We start from the raw sequence: 6000 nt of genomic DNA on the forward strand, positions 1-6000 counted from the left end.
TGGTGAAGTGGAGAGGGGAGGGGAAGGGGAGAGAGGGAGAGAGAGGGAGAAAAGAAGGGAGGGAGAGAAAGAGCAAGAGAATGAAAGGAGAGAGAGAAATGAGAGAGAGAGAGATTGAGAGAAACAGCAGAAGAGAATATTAAAACAACACTGTTCTTTCTTTAATTGGTGATTTAATTTTTGGAAAATGTTCCATAGTCATTTGACCTCGTAAACTAAGCATTTAAGTTCCCAAAAAAGCTGAAGAGGCACTCAAGGGCGTTGAAGATAATAAAGGATGGGGAAAAGGGACTTATCCTGGCACCCTGTCCCCAGTTCCTTCTCATGTGTGGGAGACTGAGAGGCTCTAGTGGGGGAGGATATTCTGGATGGGGGGAGTTGGTGGTGAAGATGGGCTTCTCATTCTGGTTTAGTGGTTCCTCCTTATGATATTTTCTAATTTTATCAACATTTTCTATTTTGGCTTCCCTATTGACTTAAAATTTTTCCTCTCTTCAGGAATAGCTTTAAGTACTGTTGGGTGTTTACATAGTGGAGCCAATTTTCAAGCCAGACCACTTGAGCATAATCTCTGTATCCTTCATTTGTGAGCACAGGTTGCCTCTGACTTAGTTAAAATGGATGTTAAGGTACTGTTAGTATCAAAAAAATAAGTCCCTGAAAAGCAAAGATATGACGTTGATTTTTAAAACAATTGAAGCATAATTGAATGTTGTTGCTCTTTGAAGAAAGCCAGTCATTATGTTTGACTCTCAGAGATTTTCCTACACGTTGTTTTGTGATATCAGCGCAACACTCCAGTTAAAGAAGCCCAGAACTGTGAAGAACAAAGAGAAGGTAGGTGATTGGAATGAGATCTTTGGAAGAGAAAGAAGAGGGGCCAGTCAGGGATGCTAATTCCCAGAGCTCTGTAACTCCTCTGGACTCAAGGTAATCAACCACATGGGGAATTTACTGAGAATTCACATTCCTAGCCTCTACCCCTGATCTACTTAATCAATCTCTGGGGGGGTGGGTGTGGAGCCTACGATTTAAAAATAAGCTCTTAAATGATCCTTTTGCAGTTTGAGACAATCGAGCTTGACTGTTGCTTTCTAAACCATAAGCTCTAGATTCTTAGGGGTCTGCAGTGTTGTTGCAGTGGAATCCATGTACACATGAAGTGAGCCCAGCCTGTGGCCCCAATAAATAACATGTCTCTCAAATGCATATACTACTGTTGCCCAAATGTTTGTTGATGTTGTTGAGTGTAATACACTTTTAAGTCACTGAAAGTGTTTCTAGACTCATGGTGGCTTTTGCTCTAAAAATACAACTACAGTCATGTGGGAGTCCAGGAAATTCTTTGCCATTTCATTGAAGGCCTCTTCTCTCCGGACAATACTCTGCTCTTAGCATTCCTCTGTTTCTAGTTTGTAGAGGAGCAGGCACTGTGGAAGCATTTCGTCTACCTTCCTGAAAGTTAGAATCCCATGAGGAATTTGATTTTCGTTGCAAGAGAACTAAACTAGGAGTCTAGAAAGCATGTAACCTTTCTATTGATAACCATAGTCATAGCTTGGGTGCATTCTGCTTACTACGCCCTATAATTGCACGGTCTCATTTAATCCTTAAAATAACTTTGCAAGGTAAACATTGTATAATCCCCATTTTAGACAAGCAGAACACCCCATTTTACAAATGAAGAAACTGAGGCATGGAGACGCAAAGTAGCTTTCTTGTTCAAGGTCTTACAGCTGATAAACAGCAGGTTGAAATTTGCCCAAGTACCGCCTGACAGTACTTGGACAGCCTCTGGTTTTTTTCGCCACAGTGTGACCATTTATTGTCATCCCACTGATTTCTGCCTCTGCTATAGGCCTCACTTTCTGGGTGCAGACCTGGAGGATGACAAACTTTCAACTTACAGAGAAAATTTGAAGACCTACAAGTAAATATCTGCAACAAATTATGGTTCTTATAATCACATGTACTACCACATGTTCTTTGTCTTGCTAGCATTAAGGGAGTTAAGGCAATGAAGGGTAAGGGAAAAGTACCCTTTGCAGAACTTTATTAAATAAGAAAGCACTGGCAAGCAAACCTTGGTTTTATTGGATGATTTCCGCCTGGCCTCTCTCAGGTGGCAGTTGCCATGGTGTTTTAGGGGCAGAGGGAGGGAGTGAAGATCAAGGAGGTCATTCGGACTGAGGCTTTTCTGGTGTGTCTTTTCAGAGTTCATTCTGCAAAGGATGGCAGGAATTTAAACATTCATAAGAGAAAGGACAGAAGTTATTCTTTTTGTGTTTCTTAATTTCTCCATGTTACTGATATTAAATAAAGGGGAAACGGAGTTTGTGAAGAGTTCAAGGTTGTGGAACAGGAAAGGGAGGTTGTGGGGGAAGGGCCAGGAGCCTAGCAGGCAGTTGGAGAAGCCTAGGGTGGGGGTGGGGAGGAGTGTGTGCACGCGTGTGTGCGTGTGCGCGCGCATGCATGTGTGTGTGTGTGTGTGTGTGTGTGTTTTCAAGGACGAAATTATAGGAACAATTTGCTAAAGTTCTGGGAAGCCTGAGGTTGGTCATTTGAAAGAAAATCAACAAATGAGGTACAAGCAGTGAGGGCAAGGTGGGGAGGGAGCATGATGACAAAGGCAAAACAACAGCAACAACAACTAAACCCCAAGCCATCAGAAGGAAAAACAAATCAGAGCGATGGGAAAGAAAGAGGTAAGTCACAGAGGCAACTCTTTGGAGGAATAAGAACAAAGGGATTGAAGTATGTCAGAAAATACGAATAACTGACAACCTGTAATAGAAACATGGTCAGAGCCTTCAGAAGGAAACTTTAAGAAGAGGAACAAGTGACTCCCAAGGACTTTGGAGCTAGAAGGGGGCCACGGGGATCATGTCCAAATCTCACTTTTCTGATAAAGAAACTAAGACCGAGAAAGGTTAAAAGACTTTTCAAAAGTTTCTCCAGAACCAGATCTTATCTCAGGGAATTGCCCTTTGCACTAGGCCATGGAACTAGAGAATAAATGGGAAGAGGCAAAATGAGAGGGAATCCAAGCAGAAGTAAAAATTGGAAAGCTAGATCTTAAATTAATTTCTCAATCTTCCCTAGAATTTATGAACTCTTTTTTCTTGTGGGGACCACTGTATTTTAGGAGCCAATTCCATTCTGATAACTAAGTACCTTAAACTATTTCAATCAAATAATAATCCATTCCCCACATTGGAGACTATGCCCAGGAACAGGATCATTCAGTGACTAATTTAAGTATTGAGAAAATTTTTGATCATGCCTAATTGATTCCTAATTATATTTTGAGTGCAAATCCTTTAAATCTGCCCTTGGTAGAGTGTATTCATTCACATTTATTCATTAAACAAATATTTTTAAAGCACCTACTATGTGCTAAGTACCTAATACACAATAGAAAATAAAACAAACACTGTCCAGTTTATTATTATGCAGCTATTTTGCAATTGGACTTCAATTTTTTGGTGATAATTGGACTTCAACCTTTTGTTTGTTTTTCACATTATTTCCATTTCCAAATTATGCTGCTCCTTTATTCCTCATCCATAATTGGGGTAATCCCAAGGATTCTTAGGGACTTCTGATGTGCCTCCTCATTTATCCTGGAACTGTCTTATGGCCTCAAAATGAGCCAAGACATGGAGTTGATCAGAGCAAGCTTACTGTGGAAGATAGTCCAAAGTAAGAAGAGCTGATGGGGCAAATCAAAGCCAGAATACTTGAGGAGAACTAAGAGGAGCTGAAATCCAAAAGGCAACTTGCTAGTCCAAAGGGGCTGGATAGCAAATGAGGTAAAAGAGAGAGGAGCTAAGAACTGGAAGAGTTGCTGTAAATAATTGACTTTACTGGACTTTTGTGGGTTTGAGGTGAATAGCACTGGCTTAAATATGGAAGTTAAAGATGCATGATGTACCTAGAAGAGAACATAGGCAAAACATTATCTGATATAAATCATAGCAATGTTTTCTTAGGTCAGTCTCCCAAGACAATAGAAATAAAATAAAAAATAAACAAATGGGACCTAATCAAACTTATAAGATTTTGCACAGCAAAGGAAACCATAAGCAAAATGAAAAGACAGCCTATGGAACGGGAGAAAATATTTGCAAATGATACAACTGATGAGGGCTTAATTTCCAAAAGATACAAACAGTTTATACAACTCAATAACAAAAAAACCCCAAACAACCCAGTTGAAAAATGGGCAGAAGACCTAAATAGACATTTCTCCAAAGAAGTCATACAGATGGCCAACAGGAACATAAAAAGATGCTCAACATCAATAATTATTAGAGAAATGCAAATCAAAACTACAATGAGGTATCACCTCACAGTGGTCAGAATGGCCATCATTAAAAAGTTAACAAATAGGGCTTCCCTGGTGGCGCAGTGGTTGAGAGTCTGCCTGCCGATGCAGGGGACGTGGGTTCATGCCCCGGTCCGGGAAGATCCCACATGCCGCGGAGCGGCTGGGCCCGTGAGCCATGGCTGCTGAGCCTGTGCATCCGGAGCCTGTGCCCCGCAACGGGAGAGGCCGCAACAGTGAGAAGCCTGCGTACCGCAGAAAAAAAAAAAAAAAAAGTTAACAAATAAAAAGGGAATGCTCCTACACTGTTGGTGGGAATGTAAATTGGTGCAGCTACTATGAAAACAGTATGGAGGTTCCTTAAAAAGCTAAAAATAAAGTTACCATATAATCCAGCAATCCCACTCCCAGGTATACATCCAGAAAAGACAAAAACTCTTAATTCGAAAAGATACATTCACCCCAACGTTCATAGCAACGTTCATAGCTATTTACAATAGCCAAGACATGGAAGCAACCTAAATGTCCATCAACAGATGAATGGGTAAAGAAGATGTGGTATATATACACAATGGAATATTACGCAGCCATAAAAAAGAATGAAATAATGCCATTTGCAGCAACATGGATGGACCTAGAGATTATCATACTAAGTGAAGTAAGTCAGAAAGAGAAAGACAAATGTCATATGATATTGCTTGTATGTGGAATCTAAAATACAATGCAAATGAACTTACAAAACAGAAATAGACTCACAGACAGGAAAACAAACTTATGGTTACCAAAGGGGGAAGATGGTTGGGGAAGGATAAATTAGGACTTTGGGATTAGCAGATACAACCTACTATATACAAAAGAGGTAAACAACTAGGTCCTACTGTACAGCACAGGGAACTATATTAATATCCTTATCATAAACCATAATGGAAAAGAATATATATGTACACACACACATATATATGTCTGAATCATTTTGCTGTATGCCAGAAACTAACACAACATTGTAAATCAATGAGACTTCAGTTAAAAAAAATTAAAAGATTCATGGTGTATATTGTGGAGAATTCTGTGCCTCCCTGCAATCAAGCATTTTTATGAGACTGAATGACAATATAGTACTTATGTTATTTAATAATCATATACTGTTTGATTCTCTATTCTTTCTCCATCTTAACGTGCATTGCACATTTCTTGACCCCATGATCCACTTAATCCCATGGAATCTAATATGAAGTTCAGGAATTTACTACACATGTTGTGAATACTATCTCTCCTCTCTCTCTCTCCCTCTCTGTAGATTAATATATACAGATATCTATATCTATATATCTGTGTATATATGTATATTATCTGTATCTCTCTCTGTTCTCTCTCTGTATATATACATATATACAGAGAGAGGTATAAAGGTATATATGTTTTATTTATTTATTTATTTATTTTTTGTGGTATGTGGGCCTCTCACTGCTGTGGCCACTCCCGTTGCGGAGCACAGGCTCCGGACGCACAGGCTCAGCGGCCATGGCTCACAGGCCCAGCTGCTCCGCGGCATGTGGGATCTTCCCGGACCGGGGCACGAACCTGTGTCCCCTGCATCGGCAGGCGGACTCTCAACCACTGCGCCACCAGGGAAGCCCAAGGTATATATGTTTTAAAATGTATATACAAAGGTG

This window comes from Mesoplodon mirus, assembly GCF_964341445.2.
Source record: "Mesoplodon mirus genome assembly, chromosome: 4".
NCBI lineage: Eukaryota > Metazoa > Chordata > Mammalia > Artiodactyla > Ziphiidae > Mesoplodon > Mesoplodon mirus.